Source organism: Vicugna pacos, chromosome 29 (genome assembly GCF_048564905.1).
Source record: "Vicugna pacos chromosome 29, VicPac4, whole genome shotgun sequence".
NCBI classification, from domain to species: Eukaryota; Metazoa; Chordata; class Mammalia; order Artiodactyla; family Camelidae; genus Vicugna; species Vicugna pacos.
The window spans coordinates 3,571,290-3,577,213 of NC_133015.1; the positions used below are offsets into that span (position 1 = coordinate 3,571,290).

Below are 5,924 nucleotides of genomic sequence, written 5' to 3' on the forward strand. Positions count from 1 at the left end.
GTATCCTTTGTTTTTCCCATTATAATATCTTGTAGAAATAGTATGCACCCAATAAATACTTTTGAATGGCTTTCTAATTGGTAGAATATTGTATAAATTAGCCTTTTGTGTATTCAGAAATTATTGAAAATTAAAAGGACTGATTAACTTAGGAGTACCATAGTGGTATAAAATGCTCATATTTTAAAAAATTATCTTCAATATTCAGCATGTAAGTCTTTCATAATTTTCTATTTTATTGTTATTATAATCTTTTTATTCATTTGTAGAAAGCTGCTCCTCACTCAACATTCATTACAAATATTGAAAAAAATAAAATTATGAAAGTTTTCTTTATTATACTAAGGAAGCTGTGATATATCTTTAGCTCTTTACACCATTCTTGTAAAATTATTTATTTTTGTTATTCCAGACATAACTTTGATCATTTCTAGCCTAATGCTTTAGTCCTTTAGTCATAGTAACAATTGCCAGTTATGGAAATAATTTTTATTATCGCTAGTGGTGATGATTTCATATTTCAAATATTTATTAGGTCAGATCTAAATCCTAGATCATAGAAATTGAAGGATCATGAGGTTAAGGGCTTCTTGTAATGTTTTTATCAATTTAGCGATACAGATGACTCCTCTCAATGTACATGATAAATGTCTTTGTTTCAGTATTCTACTGCTATAGACTTTGCATGTTCTTACACAGTGTTGTGACTTTCTAAAATGTTAATAACCACTGAAATCGTCCCTCTAAATCCGCAAATCAGCCCCAGAGAGATGAAAAGACAACACGCGTGTCACTGGCATGCTGAAACCAGAACTTCGGTCTTCCAAATTTACGTACAGCAATTTTCCTGGACGTTACGCCAGCTGGAGTCATGCTGCAAATTCATAACACTTAAGATAAACACCAGACAGTGATATATTAAATGATAACAGTAAGAATCAAGCTCACCACTCATTTTCATTCGTCCTTTTATTTCCTAAATTAATCCTGGAAACAGAACGTAGCCCAACACACGCAGTCACAACGTAACATATTCTCAGTCTCCTTTGTTTCTGTTTCTTTCTTTCATGCTAGACGTTTCCTTTGAAGCCAGTAAAAGCTCTGCATTTTGTGACAAGCCTGAAGCACAAAGGGAAATGAAACTGCTCAAACACCTGGTGAAAAAGCAGTTGTTTGAATTATATTTTGACTTATATTTCTGTTTAGATGAAAGATAAGTAATTCTAATTGACTTGAACAAAATTTAGCACTTATTTTATTGGTATGCTTTCCGACAATGCAGTTTTTTACAATACAGCAAAGAGTGGAGCCAAAACAGAAAAGTAAGTAAATCAGAACGGGGAGGGCAAATCTTAAGAAACTTAGTTATTTTCTGCTGCTGCTGCTTCATGCATAGTAAGCTTTCAATACATTTTATCATTTAAAATATTAAAGGAACACTTGTATTTTTTTTTTATTCCACCGCTATTATGGTGAACGAGAGTTAGTTTTAGATGAAGAAATCTGATTCCATAGAACAGCGTTTTAAATGTTTGATTCCCTAAAGGCCTGTTTGTAGTCCTGCTGGTGACTTTGTTTCACACAAGTTTATGACTCTACAATTTAGAGAAATGAAATGTAATAAATGATACATTTTAAAATCAATGGTTTGTATATAAAGATGACCTTTTATGCATGTACCCACCGTCTGAGTTACTGATTGATTAATTTCCATCTGTATTCTTTCCAAAACAGGAATTAAGGTGGTTCAATACCTGAGTTGTTTCTCTAGGAAGGAGGGGTAATTTTCTTGTACTTGGGAAAAAAAATTTGCAAGTTTTCTGACCAGGACTAAGTATTCTTCACCCATGATGCTACACGTATCTCTATTTCCCCCATTTACTCTTTCATTCCTCCCTTTTCCTCCATCTACTATACCAAGCTATATATAGTTCACTGAAAAAGAATTTTTTTTTTTATCTATTAACATAGCACTCTAGCCTAAATTGTTTCTAGAAGGGTATGTATTTTCCAGGAAAACTATCCCTAACACTCAGGAAGTCTAAATTGTATTAAGATCTTCTCTGAAGGGCCTGAGATTTTACCCTAATTATAAGCTCACAAGTTCGCCTGCCACAGTTTCATAGGCATTGATGGAAGATACAAGACTCCTGGAACAGAGACAAATGACTTTCCTACTTGGAGCAGAGCAGACAGCATAAACTTCCTATTTGTATTGGTTCCCCTGGATAACCAAGTGCCGTGGGCGATGTGAACTAGAGCCCAGGAGGACCTATGCACGCAGTGTGTTTGTGTCACAGCTAAGGAGATGTCCATTTAGGAAACTTCATTCTTTAAAAAGTGGCTTCCAATAAACCTGTGCAACTTTTACCTTGCAGGAAAATATCTCTTAATTATCTTGTACAGCAGACAACCCTTCCCTCTGCCTTAGAGGGAGACCCTGTCTCTGAATCACAGTTCTCCATACAACTATCTTCAAAAAGATAGTCCAGAACAAAAGATGTCCTAAGATGTATGGAAATGGGAGAGACCCTTGGAGAATTATCTCCCAATGAATAATGGTAGACATGATCTTGTTAGTAAGAGTGTATGTAGATGCATGAAATTATGTCTTCTAGTATATGACTACATGTTATTTTCATCTTAAGCAAAAATAATTAATACGCTGAAATATAATTAATTGAATTTGCTATGATGAAATTGGCAAATATGTAATAGTAATGCCCAGTGCTGTGAGAGTTTAGAAAAACAGGCAGTTACATTGCTGGTGTTCACGTAATTTGGCACATTTTTTAACAGGCTAATCTATCATTGTGTGTCAAAGTCTTAAAATGCTTTGGAAATTTTTTCAAAGAAATCAATACAGAGGTGAGCAAAGACAGACATGTTCATTAGTTGTGTTTTCTATAAAAACAGGAAAATAGAAACTACTTATATCATGAATAAAAAGGAGTGATTTAAACAACTTATAGTTCACTCATAAAATAGACTACAATTGGAATAATTAAAACCATGTTATAAAAGAATTCTCATTACCATTATACAATATTTGCAGTATTGGACTAGAGGCTAGAAAGCAGTTTATACCATAAGACTTTTTTAAAGGGAGTGTATTTTTTGTGTGCATGTAGGTATATAAACGTAGAATTACTGAAAATTACATTCTAAAGTGTTTATGTTAATGATGATGAGAACTGAAAATTGAGAGTATTGGTTACCTGTTAATAAATTTGTTTGGTTTAGATTTTTGTGCCTTTCTAAGTTTTTGGTATGATTTTTCAAATAATTGTGCCTGTTTTATTTTATAATTAGAATACATGTAGTTTCTAACTTTTGATTCAGACTCTGATGTGAACCATAGTATTATTCTATGGTACAGAGAATATAAGACTGTTAATTTATCCTAGGCTTCTAAATGATTAGTTATAAAAAAGACATAAGTCAGACACTGTCTTTAGATTGTACCTCACACATCCATCTTTGGTATAAGCATTATGCTAAAAAATTAATAATAAATATAAAATATTTTACTTATTTCATAAGTGAATTATTTTATTTCATAAATAACTTATCTAGGAATACAATTTTCATACTTCTGATCAAAATAGTTGATTGACACATCAAAATGTATAATATTTTAAATGCCATTGTTAAGAAGAGAAAATGTAGTTACAATTATATAGAGCTTTGGTTTTCATATTGGGAATAAAGAGTATTTACACCTCCATGAAATTGTTTTATGGAAAATGCTTACAAATCTCAGCTTAGAACCTTCTACATCACCACAACATTTAGAATCAAATCACAAAAATTGTAAAATCAAGCTAGCTTAAATTTTTAAACTATAAAATATTAATTTTAAATATTAGTTAAAGAAAAAAGACTTTTCCTATTTTAATATCATGAATTTTAATTTCAATACACACTTTACTGTATATACCTTTGACTTGTACATCAAATACAAAATATTATTTCTAAAAAGTTATCAACAAGTCATGCTAAATCTTACATAATTAATTCTAAGTAACTAAAGTAATGTTGATCACTTGTAGAATGAAGAATATTAAAATTTGCCTTACACTAAGGATTTTTACAAATTAATTTTAAAATACTATTTTAAGAAAGTATTAATTTAAATAATATTTAAACTTTAAATAACATTTATCATATGCCCTATTAAAATAACATTATTTTTAAAAGTTCTTACTGTGTTCAAAACTTATATATGAATCTGCAGAAAAAATCTTGGCATGTACACAAATTGAGAGAAAATGAATATGTATGGTACATAGTGAATTGAAATGAATATTTTTCATCAAAAACACAAATCTCGAGTACGACAGAAACCTCATCTAATAAACCTCTTATCTTCAGCTCATAAAATTCATTGTTTTATATGGTGGGCTAGTTGTCTTTTGTTTGCTCCACCAGAGACACACTCTACTTATCTCATACTTTCTGTCCTAGGAAGCTGTCCTCTGTGGGTGACATACTAATTGCATATTCAGTGATGTTATGTTCAGCCATTGTGGGAGTATTTACCCCATGGAAAACCAAACATTCTATGGTTCAAAACTTCCCCCCACCCCTACCCACAAGAACCACTGGTTAAATATTTACCAGCAAAGGATCTTAACTCACATGTATGATCAAGACTATTAATTGCATAAATTATGAAGCTGAAGCTGAGAATCAGCATTTTAATTGTGTGTGTGTGTGTGTGTGTGTGTGTGTGTAAAATTAAAAAGGTGTCATGGGAATTACCTGTTGATGAGAATTCCTATCACTCTTCTCTGAGTAGGAAAAAAAAGTCAGATTGGATGGAGGTCAGGATGAGGCACAATGAAATGAGAAAATCCTGTGGCAAATGAAATAACTTCCTGATACTTGGTAGTATATTCACATAAACTATAGAAAAATCAGGACACTGTTAAAGGAAAGGAGCTTTACTTAATCTTTATAACAGGGTAAATATAATATGTATTCATGTCATCCTTATTACTTAATCACTATTTACTGATTGACATCAAGCTTCCCCTCCCTTCTGGAATTGAGTATTTAGAAAGAGTATCAATTACTTGAAGGACTATGTGCAGTTATAGATCTGTTGGAAAGGAGAAGAGAATATTAATCAGAACTCCTATCAATGCCTACTGTTAGAAAACACACACACACACACACACACACACACACAAAACAAAAGACTTCCTAGAACAGAAATTGTAGATGATTCCTTGGTTTATCACATTAGCACTGAAGTTTTTTTTTTTTTAATTAATACTCTTGAACAGATAATAAACAGTAACTCCAAGATTTCTTAAAGTCATAATAATGTGCTTATCAAAGAAAGAATTAACTCCAGTTAAATACTTTTCTCCTGGTAGCAAAAGCCGTAGTGAAGATATATCACAAGCAGATGGTGCAGAGGATGTGAACCGGCTGGATGACGGGAGGGTAATATCACTAAACTAGAATAAATTCCTTCTTGAGCCTGAGGAAGGAACTGCTCAGAGAAATAGATAAGAAGCCAACAGATTGGGGCTGGAAACACAGAGATACCCGCAATGGATCTCAAAATACTAGAAAAGGTTGAAGGCGGAGTTGAATTGTAAGATATGTCAAAGAGAGGTCGTTAGTCACACTCTACCGGGATTGTGACGTTACAATCTCAAGGAACCTTGCAGAGACGCGCAACCCCGCAAAGCTTAAATAAATGCACATCTACGAATTCCATCCACCAAGCACTCCGCAGTTTCTGCAAGCCAGGATTACTAAACATATGGCATGTGGGCACGCAGACCCTTTTATATGTGTAGATCTAGATGCAAAAAGGAGGAGGAATGTGGAATTGAAATGTGATAATTGTCCTTTTGTGCTTGTTCTTTTGAGTGTGACTGTGTGTGTTAAGTGCTGATGTGGATGAG

The 5,924-nt window shown here is 32.8% G+C and overlaps 1 long non-coding RNA gene across 2 annotated transcripts; it reads right to left on the reverse strand.

Annotated features, from left to right (window-relative positions):
* Positions 1-951: 951 nt before the first annotated feature.
* LOC140690248 (uncharacterized) lies at positions 952-5,622 on the reverse strand. 2 transcript variants are annotated; one of them, XR_012065451.1, is made up of 3 exons: positions 5,371-5,622; positions 4,765-4,793; positions 952-1,119 (listed from the first exon to the last, which is right to left on the reverse strand). It is a non-coding gene; the product is annotated as an uncharacterized lncRNA (long non-coding RNA). The 2 variants fall into 2 exon arrangements; XR_012065450.1 differs by having other exon boundaries at positions 4,765-4,858.
* Positions 5,623-5,924: the final 302 nt, after the last annotated feature.